The 15,629-nt window shown below is 41.5% G+C and overlaps 1 long non-coding RNA gene across 1 annotated transcript; it reads left to right on the top strand.

Annotated features, from left to right (window-relative positions):
- The first annotated feature begins 1,683 nt into the window (after positions 1–1,683).
- Positions 1,684–14,884, top strand: LOC115303505. The gene is made up of 3 exons (XR_003914088.1): positions 1,684–1,805; positions 14,418–14,593; positions 14,681–14,884. It is a non-coding gene; the product is annotated as an uncharacterized LOC115303505 (long non-coding RNA).
- Positions 14,885–15,629: the final 745 nt, after the last annotated feature.

The raw sequence follows: 15,629 nt of genomic DNA, 5'->3' as shown, positions 1-15,629 counted from the left end.
GCTTTTGGGTATCTTATAATGTCTTTCCATAAGTGTTCCTGCTTTATCTAACCAATAACCTGGATGGAGTGCCACAGGGACTGAGTCATTGATAGCCATATATTGTCTTGGCATCTTGCATGGTACATTGCAGGCCAGGTGTGTTTCTGCTCAGCCTTTTCCCCTTGTTACAAATTTCTACTTATTAATCCTACTGGCAGGGGTGGGAGCTGAGGGGGTGCATTGCAGTACCAACAAAATCCAACCTCCAACCTTCAACCACCACATCTGGCTTGCAGGTGTCCCTCATGCCCTCTGAGATGGTGCCTTGCATGGGAGTGGAGACCTCTGTCAAATGGCCCCAGCTGTCCTCTGAGATGCCAGGCATCTGGGGCTAATGAAAAAGGTCTGGTCTCTGACTTCACCCAGTCTCCTGTGTGCTCTCTCTCCTTGCTCCAAATTCTCTGTGGTCTGCAGCATTTCCAGGCAAACCTAAAGCTATTTTCCCTGGAAACATTCCCCAGCTCTGATACTTATTAGCTGTGTGACCTTCAATAAGTCATTAGTTTATCCAGGTCTCAGTCCTCATTTGCAATAACCAGATATGTTCCTACCCCTCCCAGCTTTGCAATAATGTAAAGTTTGTCTTTTCAGCTTTTAACACATTGCCAGATACCTATTAACCACCAGCCATGTGTCCAGTTCTCTGCTAGGGAATATAACAGAACTTTGCAACAATTTTTATAGAATGGCTTACATATAAAGTGATTTGTGTAGCTCACCAGGATAAACAGATGAGACCACCTGCAGCCAGAGGTCCTATTCTGAAGCTCTATACCCTCCTCAGCAGCCCCAAGGGTCATCTTGGGACCTCTCCAAATCCATTGCAACACACCAGCCAGGAGGGTATACTAATGTCCAGAGGTTCGCTATGTCTCCCCAAGCCATCCGGGAGTTTGCAGTATCTCTGGGGATGTGTGACACTCAAAATGGTATTGAACAGCTTAGCACACACTACATAAGTGCCGCTCTGCTGCTAGTATGGAGGACTGCAGTAACTCAGGGCTGGGCAACAACAGTGTGGTGAAGGGGGCTGAGAGGCTTCCTCCAGGGGTGGTGCCAGTTCAACAATGTCAGGCTTGGATTTAGGTCACATCAAGGCAGGAGGAAAAGAACTACAGAGCCTCCATGAAATATTGGAAGCCCTGGATTCCAGTTCTGCCCCTAACACTGAATCACTTTTTGACAAACATGTGATGTCAGCTCTGCACGTCCCTCTTTTCTTACTAGCCAGTGGTGCCTGTGGGATCTGCCAAGGCAAGTTCAAAGCCTGTGGTGGGGTTCAAATGTGTGAATGAACGCAAAGATATGGGTCAGGAATGAAAGGCTAGGTTAATGTCAGGTGTTAGAATTAGCCCTGGATCAGGAAAGCCAAGGTTAGCGTCATGATCATAAAGGATTTTGCCCTGGTCTGTTCATTAATGGATGCTAAATGCTCAAAACAATGCCAGGCTCACCAAGTAGATTCTACAAATAGTTATTGACTGAGAGACAAAGAGTGGCTCCAGTGACTTTCAGTCCTGACTAAAACTGAGGAGTCAGTGTGACCAGCCACTCCCCATTGGAAACAGAATGAGGTTATGAGGAGTCATGAGGCAGGCATTTAGATAAGAAATAGCAGACAGCACCAGACTGATGGTGAGATCAGTGGAGGGCTGCGGAAGAATGTGGACATACCAGCTCCCCAAAACATACCCTGCAGGTTTTTCAGGGGAGGAGGGAGCAGAGGTGCCTGATATGGCTGAAAGAAGATGAAAGTTATCCAGGTGAGGGGGGCGGGGGAGGTAAGTGTGGTAGCCCCTTTTACTCTTTATTTCAGAAAGAAATGGATTCTTGAGGGACTGTCGGTCTAGGTGAGTGGCCTCAGTCCAACAAGGAATCTGTTGCTTTCCTTGGTAACTATCTGCTCCAGCCACTGGCTCTCTAGGAAGCCCTGGGGTCTAATCCTCACCCACCTTCCAGAAGCGGTAGTGCTGACCCTGATCAGAAGGGGGATTGTGATGAGCAGGAACTTAGAAACTTAGTTTAATCAGGTGGCTCATGTTACTCAGCAGGTATATTAAAGAAGAGCCTTAAAATTGGATTCAATTGCCCTTGTGGGGAAGAGCACTGGGTGTCATATGGAAACCAATTTGACAATAAACTATTAAAAAAAGAAGTAAAAAAAAATAAAACAAGGGCTTGAAAAAAAACTGGATTCAATTTAGAACTTAATTTTTGTATGTTTTTTATTCTGTTCTTTCCTCCTTTGGCTAGAGGTTCCAATAAAACTCAAGATTACTTGGAATAAACACCAGACTGGCTGTACACTCAGTGACAGTCAGAAAAGGGTGAAGAAGAGCCAAAATAAAAGCTCAGGTCAGAGAGTGAGATGTCTGTGGGTCTCACCTCTCCACAGTGGTCTGAGCCTTCCCGCCCCTGGGCTCTCCCACTTAGGTATCTCACTTAGGTGTTTGCTCCCCTCTCTACTCCTACTTTTCCTGCTCAGTCCTCAACAGAGATGGAGGGTGTACATGCTATGCACCATAGAACAGGATTCTGTTCATTGTTCTTCCCAGGGGTTCCACTGAAGGTACCAAAGATATGCAACAGTCTCTTTCCAGGGATCCAGAAAACGACTCAAAGTTTGTGCTGTATATTCAGAATGGCTTGCACCTGGCCAGGAGCACTGGCTCTCACCTCCGAGGGCCAGGTTGGACTTCCTTAGAACCTATAAAAGCCTCTTCATTGGAATAAGGTTCCAAAAAATGCAGAGGGATATGTAAGAAAAAAGAGGTAGGGGAAGATTAGATCTTTGGTAACTATTGGACACCTACTCTGTCTACACTTTATATTTTCTCACAGTTTTGAAAGGTCAGTGTCATTATCTCCATTTCACAGATGAGGGAACTGAGGCTCAGGGAGGTTTATGGACTTGCTCAAGAACTACACAGCTGTATGTGAGAGTTCAGCTTCTAGGACTATCTGCCTCCAAAGCTTATGTCTTTGCTACTCTCCTGGGAGAAAAGTAAAAAAGATCCAGAGTTCACAGTCATCCCCAGGCTGTTTATGATACCATAAGGAGACACCAGGACATTCATGATGGGGCTTGGTGTCATCCCAGGGACTCAGAAGAACTTTTCCAATTGTCTTCAGCCAAATTCAGGGTCTCACTAGGATTCTGAACCCTCAACCTTGTGGAATGCTCCAAATCTGAAGGGGAGTTCTAAGGAGAATTAATGAAAACCAGGAAAAGATTGATACAAATGATAACTGAGAGCCAAAGGGAAGCAGGGTGGGAATGTTGGTTGGGAAAAGGGACTGGCCGCAGATATGGAGCGTGAGAGCATTTGCAGGGCCCTCTGAGCAGAGTGAACAGGGTCGTGGTTGCTTCAGCAGCAGTGAGCCAAGGGTTATAAAGTACCAATTTAGGACAAAGGTGGCGGGCTGCCGCTCCCTTCCTGGGAGGCCTGGGAAATTTAAACAACCTAGTTTTAGGGAATCTAGCTGGAGGCAGAGTGGGGGGAGGTGGGGTGGAAAAAGGCTTTTTAAGTCTCTTTGCAAGCCTTAAGCCTGGAATTGTGGAATTCTAAGAAGCACATTAAAGAACAGACAGGGGATAAGGGGGAATACATTTAGCCGCCCTATTCTTTTGGAATGAAGTTGCTATGTGTTCTTCTAACGACATCAGGTGCCCAGACATGACAGCAATAAATGAAGAAGAATATTTATGTAAACAAAAGAAATATAAATAGATGGGAGAGAGTAAACTAAATATAAACTCTCCGTTCAAAGTCACTGTGAGAACAGCCACTGCTATTTTCAGAGGGGGGTGTGTAAGCACAAGCAGAGTGCTATTTATAGACAGAAGGTTGTATGTAAACTCTGGCCATCCACGCAGCTTGCAATGATGGGCTGTTCATCTCAAGCTCAAGTGGCCTATTGTTTTCTCATCCCCACTGGGAAGAAAACACTGGAGAAAGAATAAGTACTGTTTTTCCGCTTCCATATGCATGCTTGTCTATATACATTCTCGCACCTCTGTTCCTTTTCTTCTTGCCCATCACTCCCTAACTCCTATCTTTCTGTCAGCCTCAGTCAGATGTTTTCTGCTTTAGGACATCTTCAGGACCCAGATGCCCACTACCCTGCTTGGGCTTCTGGTCACTCCCATCTGCTCTTTTTACATTGAGCACATTCACACGGTTACTTTTTTTTTTTTTTTTTTTTGGCCAGTCTTCTGCCTCTGACTATTCTGTGAGCTCACTGTGGCCAAGGCTGGGACTTATCCATGTTTGTGTGCTAAGCACAGGGTTGGCACTCAAATTTGGTTTGTTCATTCAATTGATCACTGACCCAGAGGAAGTAAGAAATTGTTAGACAGAGAGGTTTTAAAGCCTTCTTAATATTTTTATTTATTTCTGAGATAGAGACAGAGGATGAGTGGGAGAGGAATGGAGAAAGAGGGAGACACAGAATCCGCAGCAGGCGCCAGGCTCTGAGCTAACAGCTGACATGGGACTCAAACTCATGGATCGTGAGATCATGACCAGACCTGAAGTTGGACACTTAACTGACTGAACCTCCTAGATGCCCCTAAATTATTGTTATTATTTTTAATGCCAAGGGTTCTAGGAGACTGGGCCATGCCTGAGGGCTTCCTCAGGGACAGGTGGAAGACAACAATGACCTTCTACATCCTGTCTTGCCCTCTCGGGACTTTGCCCATCTTTCAGGGATGGTTGCCTTGATTCTTAAATTATGAATTTCATCCATAGTTTCTCTGTTTCCATATATGATGCTCTTTTCCAGCTCTCTCCAGAGCACAGGGCAGTGCCTTTCCTCCACTGTGAGCAGAATTACAGCCCAGGAGGAGATCCCAGCTCTTTGAGGGTCTCTCTTTTGTGTGTCTCCCAGAAGAGGGCAGCACCTCCCTAAGATTTCTTTCATCAGGCGATGCTGCCCTTTCCATCAATCTTGAAAGGAATCCTCATGGTAGCTTCAGTGGTAGACAGAGAATTGTCTTTAGTCTCTGCCTTTTGGATTCATGGGGAGAGGAGTTTGGGGGAAAAGGAAGCTCGCATGCTGCAAAGGAAAGTTTCTCAGAACCTGGTCCAGTCAGAAGGCATCCAGAGGGCTCAGGTCCTTGGTGTTTGGGACTTCAGCAGAGCTGTTGTGTCCTGAAGACTGACAGGCACTAGACAAGAGTCCAGAAAGGGCTGTCTGGGTGGAAGGTTCTACTGTGCTCTTCCCCTCATCTGTTGGGGCAATGAGAAAGCACACAGTAGCATCTGAGGCAGGACCTGGGAGGGCAGATGACATGCTGTCAATCACTTAGCTAGTCAGAGCTTAGACCAGCAAGGAGACCTGCTAATGGCTGTCAAGTGCTCCCCACCATGTGGGACTGCTAAGGTCAAAGGTAGTATCCAGATTTATTCCACCAACACTCAGCCCCACAATATGTTCCAGTTCTCAAAATTAAAGATCATGTAGGGTCTCAGGCTATTGGTTTGTTCTCATCTTTCAGTTAAACAAGAGGGGAGATAGGGGCAACATGATGGATAGAAATTGGTGCTGGTATACAGTTGCCTGAAGCTCCCTATCAGGTAGCAAATGGGTCATTGAGGCAGGAAGGTGGACAGGCATTGGATGGATACCTGCAGTGGGTTCCTGGTGCTGTGTTTCTGACCTCTGTATTTTTACTCTAACTCTTCTGTTCTGACCATCTTTAATCTTCAGAATGACATGTTTTCTGGAAACAAAAAAGCAGGTGGATAGAGTTCTCTGCCATGTTTGTGCTCTGTTGTTCTTAGCAAAGAAACTGAAATTGGAGGCATTGGAAGGCGTAGGAAGAGAGAAAGTGAGGAAAATTACCTTCATGAGACCTGCATGGGGTGTTGGGGGTAGGGGGAGAAAATGGAGGATTGGGTGGTTGGAATTGTCCCCCTGACCAAATGGTCCCACTCAGTGATGCCTTCCCGACATAACCCAGATTCTGAAACTCTGTTCTTGCTCCCAGGGAAATGAGGACTAATTTAAGAAAGCATTACATTAAGTGTTCTCACTCAGTAAAGCCTTGACCTAAGTTCAGCATTAGGCCAGCCTTCCTGCACACTACTCTGGGCAGCATGATGGGCAATGGCAGACATCTCCTCCCCTTCTCTTTCTGGGCACCTTCTGGCTGGAGACCTCTGCATGTGCTGGGAAATCATCACAATTGCTTTCAAGCCTCACAGGGCCAGCCTGCACTCCCAGATTGCATTTTGATATACATTTGCCTCCTATTGCTCTTCCGATCAGCATTCACTCTGCATTTCCTGGTCTTTGTGGTTTGTCAGCCCCTTAACATTGCTTTAGCTTAGTTGGCGTGTGTGTGAGGATGAATTATGAGAGTTAAAAGCCTCCAAACCTCTGGCATGCTGGAACAGTTCCCCGAATGTGGGTCTGTTGCAAACTGCTGTCATCGCAACTTATATCAAAAACATCTCGTGCCCCCAGGACATGGCTGTGTTTTGAAAGCATTTCTGTCCCATGTTGCTTGAGCAGCTATTTGGGAGAGAGCTTCTTCCATTTCTGTCCAGTTTCTAGAGAGGGATTTTTTAACAATTGTTTTGTATGTGGGATCTTCAGCTCCCCAGTCTGACCATGGGAAAGAACTTGGCACCCTTGTGAGATGCGTTCTATTTCCATTTCTATTGCCAGTCTGTTGGGTGACTTTGGACAAGTCACTGCTGTTCTTTAACACATGATCTCGCCAGCCTCGTATTGTATTTCTGGACACAGAAAAAGAATGGGTTTTTCTGACAGTAAGCTGAGATAAGTCATTCTAAGTGCAAACTGAATATGATCAGAGAGTTAAGGAAACACGTGCTAATGGAGGTTAGTGAGTCAACAGAAAAATATTGCCATATTGGATGTACATCTGCCTATGTTTAAATCTTCATCTGAGAAAGGGGTGAAGTGCTGGAAAGCATTTAAAATCAACAAAGATGGGAAATGAGATAACAGCCTAGGACCTTTAGGACAGGACATACCACTGCTGGCCTCGTGAGGACAGCTGCTTGGACAGCCGTGCCCTCCAGAATATGCCGTGGGCCTCAGCCTGGCAGCAGGGTCCCTGGCTGTGCCTGGTACCCAATAGGGACTCTGTAAATATTTGGGAAGTGAGTAGACAAGTGACTGTCTCTGTTTTGGGATCATGCCATTTAGAGGGCATCCAGAGTGCAGGGGAGGGAGAGGCTTGGGCAAGAGGGACATTACTGCTGCTAGTTGATCGTGAGAGTGACACTTTGTGAAAGACCAGTAATTGGGAAAGTCCCATGCTTAAGTCTTGCAGTGATACCCCAACCATGATGGAGTCCCTAATTTAATGCCATGGAGGCAGATATGGGCCCAAAGAAGCAACCAGAGGGATGTGAGGGGAACAGTTTCTACAGATGAGCACTGAACAAGACCTAAGGCTCAAATTCAAGATAAGACATAAACCAAGAGCCAAGGACAATTCTGCTTCTGTCTCTTCCTCTTCTACATGACCCTCTTGGGCTGCCCTTTTACATATTCATTTCCTTTGAAATAGCTCTGTGTTTATTTTTCAAAAATTAAAATATAGCAAAACCGGTTTTTGCAGGGGTTTACAGTGCTGCAAGTTTTGACGTATATACAGAATCTTATCACTACCTCTACAATCATAATATAGCACAGCTCCATAATTCCAAATAACTCTCTCACAATACTCTTTTGTTTTCACTTTTCTCTGTGATCCAAACTCCTGGCAATCCCTGATCTTTTCTCCATCACTATACTGTTGTCTTTTTGAGAGTGTCATATAAATGGGATTGTACAGGATGTCACCTTCTGACTAGTTTCTTTCACTCAGCATAATGCCTTTGAGATGCATCCAAGTTGGAGTGTGTATCAGTACTTATTTCTTTATTATTATTTTTATTACTGAGTAGCATCCTATTGTACGAACTTACCACTGTTTGTTTATCCATTCACCTGTTCAAGGGCAGTGGGGTTATTTTCAGTTTTGGATGATTATGAATGGAGCTGCTATAAATATTTACGTACAGGTTTTTATATCAATGTAACTTTTCATTTCCCTTGGCTGAATACCCAGGAGTGAGATCGCCAAATCATATGATGAATATATGTTCAACTTTATGGAAACTGTCAAACTGTTTTTCTAGTTTGCATTCTCATTAGCACTTGATATTGTCAGTATTTTTTATTGAGCCATTCTAATAGGTGAGTAGTGGTATTGCTTTATGTTTTTAATTCATATTTCCCTTAATGAGATATTCTTGGACATCTTTTAATGTGTTTATTTTCTATTTGTATATCCCTTTGGTGAAGTGTTTACTTAAACCTTATGCCCATTTTTCAAATTGGTTATTTTCTTATTACTGAATTTTGAGAGTTCTCTTTGTATTCTGAATACATAACCTTTATCAGACATAGGATTTGCAAGTTTTCCTCCTAATCTGTTTTTTCTTCTTTTAATTATGTTTATTTATTTTTGAGACAATGAGAGAGAGCTTGAGCATGGGAGAGAGTGGGAAACACAGAATCCAAAGCAGGCTCCAGGCTCTGAGCAGTCAGCACAGAGCCCTATGTGAGACTTGAACTCATGAACCATGAGATCATGATCTGAGCCAAAGTTGGATGCCCAACCGACTGAGCTACCCAGGCATTCTTGTCTTTTTCATTTTTTTTAAATAAATTTTTTAAACAAACTTTTTTTGGAACGCCTGGGTGGCTCAGTCGGTAGAGTGGCCGGCTTTGGCTCAGGTAATAATCCCATGGTTCGTGGGTTCGAGCCCCGCCTTGGGCTCTGTGCTGACAGCTAGCTCAGAGCCTGGAGCCTGTCTTCAGATTTTGTGTCTCCCTCTCTCTCCGACCCTCCCTTGCTCATGCTGTCTCTCTCAAAAATAAATAAAACATTAAAAACATTTTAAACAAACTTTTTTTTAACAAAGAGCAGAAGTACTTAATTTTGAGCACGTTCAATTTCTCAGTGTTTTACTTTAGAGGTCTTCTTTTGGGGTTAAATCTAAGAAATCCACATCTAACTCAAGATCATAAATATTTTCTACTAAGTTTTCTTCTAGAATTTTAAAAATTTTAGGTCTATGATCCACTTTAAGTTGACTCTTTAATCACTTAATTACCTTTGCACCTTGGTAAAAAAAAAATCTATCATATACGGATGGGTCTACTTCCAAGTTCTCCATTTTATTTCATTCATTTTTTGTCTATCTTACCATAAATACCTTATTCTCTTGATTACTGTAGCTTTATAATAAGTCTTGAAACTAAGGGGTGTAAGTCATCCAACTTGGTTCTTCTTTTTCCAACTTGTTTTTTCTATCCTAATCCCTTTACCTTTCCATATGAATTTTGGAATTATCTTGTCAATTTCTACCCCCCCAAAAAATGCCCTGTTGGGATTTAGATTGGGACTGGGATTTTCATCTCTGCTATTTGAGTATGTCTTTCTATTTGTTGAAGTTTTCTTTGACTTCTGCTATCAGCATTTTGTAGCATACAGATCCTATACATGTTTTATTAGATTTACACCTAAGTATTTTGGGTTTTGATCTATTCTAAATTTTATATATATATATGTAATTTCAGTTTCTAATATTATTGCTGCTATCCAACAATATGATTGATTTCTGTGCTTTGACCTCTCATCCTATGACTTCTCTTTTTGTGTTATTAGTTCCAGGAATTTTTTGTAGATTCCTTAGGAGGTTCTACATAGGCAATTGTGTCATCTGTGAATAATGATAACTTTCTTTGTTTCCAATTTACATGATTTTATTCATATTTCTTACTTTATTGAGTTAAGAATTCTAGCACAATGTTGAATAGGAGTGATGAGAATGGACATCCTTGCCTTATTCCTGATCTCAGATGGGAAGCATTCTGTCTTTCAACCATAGGTAATGCTAGCTATAGACTTTTTTTTTAATAGATGCCTTTCTCATGTGGGGAAGTTCCCTGCTATTCTGAGCTTGCTGAAATCTTGTGTTACCCATAGACATTGAATTTGTCATATGCTCTTTCTGCATCAATTGATACTACTTTTTTCTTCAGACATTAATATGATATATTATATTGATGGATTTTTAATACTACATTCTTGGAATCAGCCCGTTTTTTTCATAGCAAATTGTTTTTATACTCATGCTCATTTTTGACCTTATTTTGGCTGATATAGCTCTGTGGCCTACCCAGAAGAGTATCTCTTAAAGGTATCTCTTGTCTTCCTGGAAATCAGTTTCTGAGATGACTGGACTGACATTTCCCTAAGATCACTTTTTAGAGAAAGAGGATAGTGTGATGTGCACATGGCCAAACCAAGGAGTTCCTGTACCATAATAAGAATCTTCTAAATAAGGGACCAGAGGATCTTGACCATTTCATGGCTCCTGTACTATTCCCATTCATTCTTGATAGAATTTTCTGTTCCTTATCTCACTTCTAAGGCAGAGATTTTGTGTGACTTTTAGTTCTAAATGACCAACCTAATATACTATACTCATTCATGTGTTTATTCAACAAATATTTATTGAGGGTCTATTATATATCAAGTGCTCTGTTCAATACTAAGGATGCTCTAGATAGTAAAAATATAGTTCCCACCTTCATGGAACACATAGTTTGGTAGGGGAACCAAATGTTAATCCAATAGACATATAAATGCTAACAGGAGAGAGCGCTGGTGGACCATTTTATGGTCATATATCATTTCTCTACATCCGGGTCCTAAGCTAAGAATCATGTCATATTACAATTCATATCAATCCTGACTTTTAAGACCATGTATAGGTCAGGGGGTTTTACTTATGCTGACTACACATGATATTAGGTTTTCAACTTTTGACAGACTTGATGACAAACTAAGGGAAGAATGAAAGCTCCATGACTACACAAGACAGACACATACACATGTTTCTTCTCCACTTACAGTCTGTTTTTAGTGGAAAGAATTCTCTAGAAGTAAAAAGGCTAAGTATCTTGAGAAACTGCAAGAAATGTGAGGGTGGAGTGGGGAAGAAGAAAAGGAAGTTTTCAGGCTAGCTGGAATCTGGAAATTTTAGTTTCTTTCACTTACTGACATGAGGACTCCAAGTTGCCAAGTGCGGGAGAAGTGAGAAGAGAGTGAGGCAGAAAATATGGTGAAAATCTAACTTGGAAAAGGATTGCTGATGCATCCCTGGTATTCAAAACAAAGTAAAAGCCAAGCTAAGTTATGTAAGAATTTAGATATAAGAGTCTCTGAGATTCCATGGGAGCAGTAGATTTCTTGAATTTGGGGACTAGAAGCATCCCTAGAGATCAACTAGTCCAACTCCCTTATTTAGAAAGTTAGGAAATTGAGTCTTCCTTAGCGTCATCTAGCTAGTTAGTCGATGAGTGGACTATCAGACTCAGCACTTTGACTGCCTGAAATGCTTTTTCATATCTAACTCCTGTTGCTGGAGATTAAAATCCAAAAGTAGCAAAATGATCATGGAATCACAAAAGCATTATGATCTCTGTGCACCAGTGGAGAAATGAGAAAGTTGGGAAAGATAGCCATTTCTAATCTAAAGTTGAAAAGTCCAAAGTACATACTATTGACAGGATAATTATTATAACCAATATCAACTGAGTACTTACTATGTCCTGGTCACAGTTCTACATGCTGGACTTGTATCAACTAATTTAATTCTTAAAAAAAAAATCCTGTGGACACAGGTGTCGTTATAATGCAAGTCTATAAATATGAAAATGGAGGCACAGGGAGGTTAAGTAAGCTGCCTAAGGTTGCATAGTCAATAAATGGCAAAAGTGGAATTTAAATCTATGTGATCTAATTTCAGAGCCAGCCACTTAACCATATGCTAAAGTATTTCAATGCAGACAGAATGCCAATTAGGTGCTGCTCCTGTCCTCATTCTCACACAAAGAATTCCACTATTGCTAGAACCAAATTTACTGCCACCTCCAGCCACCTGGTACCTGTGCATCAGAAAAATTGAGCATCTTATCTTTGAGGTAGACCTTAGAACAAAAAGCTTGTGTGCTGTCTTTGAAAGAAAAAATTCTGGTGGTTCTAAAAACCACTCATTCTGAAAAGAAAGCTGACCACTGACCCCAATTACCAGTGTTTCCTTCTACCACTTACTCTACTGCCCTGGGCAATATGCCAGGGTCTATAAAGCATACTCACTCTCAATTCTTTTATAATTCTGTTCTGCCATTGTTAGCCTTCTGGGTATTACCCAGTGCCCATAAAGCATATTAAGTTAATTTCTACTGCCTCACTTGACATTTACATTTGAGAAGCAACTCTGTGATGGGGCAGGGAGGTTGTCTGGAAAAATACTAACTTAATGTCACGTTGAGAGATGGGTACCAGCTTATTTTGATTAAATAGGACATATGCCTATTCAATTATCTGATCATAATGGCCTACAGTCAGCTGGGACCAAAGCTAGCTGCCCTCTAGGAATTAGAGGGTGGCCTACCAAAAAGCTTTCTTTCCTCCTGCTTCCTATGCCCATGTCCCTGTTGAATTCTCATCAAAATGGCAAGGTAGGCCCCTTCACACTTGTTTCAACAAGACTGATGGAAAATAGGGATGAGAGTAATCCAAGAGATCAGCTGTAGCAGCATCCTTCACATCAACTTTTTCCGCATGGTGCTTCCCACAGCCACTGACTTGATTTTACTTTGTAGAGATCAGTGTTGTAGGTTTGTCCCTCTTGAAGTCATCCCATACTGACAGACATGGGCATGGGATAGTGTAGAGGTGGGAGAAGTAGTGGGATATACACGGGAATAATCTCCACAGATAGTTGACATAGCTGTAATACTTCCCATTTCCATTTTCTCTCACATTCAAAGTATTTTTACATGTGCTATTTATACATCTATTCACCAAACATTTATTGAATGTCTACTGTGTACCAGGTCCAGTACATATCCCAGGGCATATGCTTGGGCGACAGTAGAAATAAAAAGAAACAAAAGATGTTTGTCTTTATGAATTTACACATACAGGAGGTTATTTCAAGTGCTTCTCATGATGATCAGTCAGGGAAGTTAGACTAAGAAACATTAGTCTCATTTATGATTAAGATGAAGAAATTCAGACTCAGGAGTTTAATGTCCTTCCAAAGGGTACACAGCTGGATAGTGGCAGAGCCCCAGAGAGCCAAGGCCACTTGAATACCTGTCCATCTTTTACTGTGCTGGTTGCCTTGAACCTTCACAATGAAGACTGAACGGAGCTTCATGAAATCATTTAAGTCATCACCCACCACTTCCTTTCTTCCATCCAAGCCTCTTAAAGGAACCATATGTCAAGAGAAATGGATTCTACATGTTCCTGAGGCACCTATCCATTCCAGTGAATAATGGCTCTTATTTGATTGAAGTTCTGTTGTGTTTTTAATTTAAATTTTCAGTTCTACAAACTCAATATTTCTCTTCTTCCTCCATTCTTGGTAGAAGTGAAATGAGGCATCTTTTATGAACCTTGAAGACAATCCCCAAAGCTCTTCATCTCTAGAACCACTGACAGGCTTCTAAATCCAGTCCTGAATTGTTTTGTTTCAGTTGACAAGCAAAACATAGTGAGGGGTTAGTCATTTACCCCCTATTTTAGTTCCTCGACAGTATATAGTTAAAATGACTGCTTTACTTATCAGGCCAAAAATTTAATGGCTAAAACTAGATTTAAGAAGTAACTCGGGGAGCAGTTGGTAAGTTCATGGGGGAGGCTCTATGATTTGTAGTTAGAATGAGGTTTTGGCAAGCTTCAGCCCACTAAAACAGTCTTTTAAAAAAAGAAAGTGGAATAAGAAATGTTCAGAGTAGTTTCTTCATAATAGAAAGAGTATGAGATTTGAAGTGAAAACCAGAGTTAGGCTCAGCTCTGCTGTTTACTAGTTATCTTAGGCTGGTCATTTAAAACTCTTCATTTATCACTTTCATTTATTAAGAGGCAAAACTAATAATCCCTTGAAGGATTTTTATTAGAGAAAATGATGGAATATTTGTCAAAGGGATTTCTCAACCATAGGAGGCCATGTAAATGTTAGTGACTGCTGTTATACTTACTATCACTAGTTGTGAAAGAGAATAAAACTATGCTACAAACTTCTAGACTATTTTATTACAGTCTGCTTGCAGACTTTATTTTTATCTTCCACAGCTAGAGTGCTGAAATTGCCTGTGGTTCCTCCTTCTCCTATCCCTAATGTGAGAATGACACCTGCTCTATTTCTTATGCAGGAACGTATTAAACCTCAAGCAGGTATCTCCATGACAACAGAGATTGTTTTGTTGTTTTGTTGTTGTTGTTTGTATCCCCAGTACTGGAAACAGTGTTTTTCTTATAGCAGGCACTCAAAAGTATGTATGGAAAGGATGAATAAATCATGACTGCCTCAAGGCCTATGGGAGAAAGAGATCATGAAGAATTTTGTGTAAAGAAAATGCTGCAGTCAAGCATTTGAATGAAGTAGAGATTTTGAGACTAGTACTATAGGATAGAAGGAAAGCCTCTCCAGCCTGGGTAGGTAAAATAGCTCTGGCTATAAAGCAGAGAACCTGTGATGTCTGCTTAATGCCAATATTCACTCAACCCCCCTCTGTCTTCCAGGACTCTCCTGTGCAACCTGAGCATCCATGATCTAACATCATTCTGGCATGCAAGAACTGTGAGGGCTTTGAGCATCTACATGGCTTGTTTTTTCTTATACGGCAAAAAGCAAAAGCTAAGAGAGAGTCACCCAGAGGCAGATCAGAAACTATAGTCCAGGTCTCCCAATTTTTAGTAAAAGTCCCCTTCTCCTTCCAGAGGAACTGTTCCACTATTTGAAAAAATAAATGCTTATTTGGTTTTAAGCATCCTTGTTTGCTTGTTTGTTTTGTTTGTTTTATGTGTGTGGTTTTACTATTTTTGTCTTACTTTGCCTTGTTCAAGTGTGGGGAGAAAATATGTTTCTTTCAAAATTTACTGGTGGTCTTGATTGTAGTAGAATATATAATAGCTCAGAGATTTTACCAAGAAATCAGTGGGTTTCCTAACCATATCTTGGCATAAAATACTACTAAGACAATCTCCTCATCCAGCCCATGTGTGTTTTTCCTTCCCTCTTGAAATTGTCAAACTGACATAATTAACTAAGCTGTTAGCTAAATAAATCATTGGATCCTAGCAAGAATTTTTACTGAGATATCATTGCCCCCGCACCACACTGCATGAAGGACTGTCAACGCCACACGATAGATGTATGGCAAAAGATGCTGTTTGGGAGACAGCTCTCTCTTTCTGCCTTAGTATCAAATGTGGCTGGCAGGCTAAAAAACAGATGTCATGGAGTATATGTGAGAAACTCACCAATTCCTTAGAGTATTTTGATCACACATAGTTCATGGAGCCTGAAAGCACATTAAATGTAGGTTGATAGCCCAGAGATGGACTTAGGTCATGGTGGATCTCAGCAAAAAGTGCTAGTCTATAGTGCTTAGGAGAGACTCATACTTTGAGACAGGGGGATAGACTTGTTAATCTGCTAAATTCTTTGTATCCCTTGAAAATATGAGGT

The sequence above is a fragment of the Suricata suricatta genome, chromosome 10 (assembly GCF_006229205.1).
Source record: "Suricata suricatta isolate VVHF042 chromosome 10, meerkat_22Aug2017_6uvM2_HiC, whole genome shotgun sequence".
Classification (NCBI taxonomy): Eukaryota; Metazoa; Chordata; class Mammalia; order Carnivora; family Herpestidae; genus Suricata; species Suricata suricatta.
This window is presented reverse-complemented; position numbering and strand designations above follow the sequence as displayed.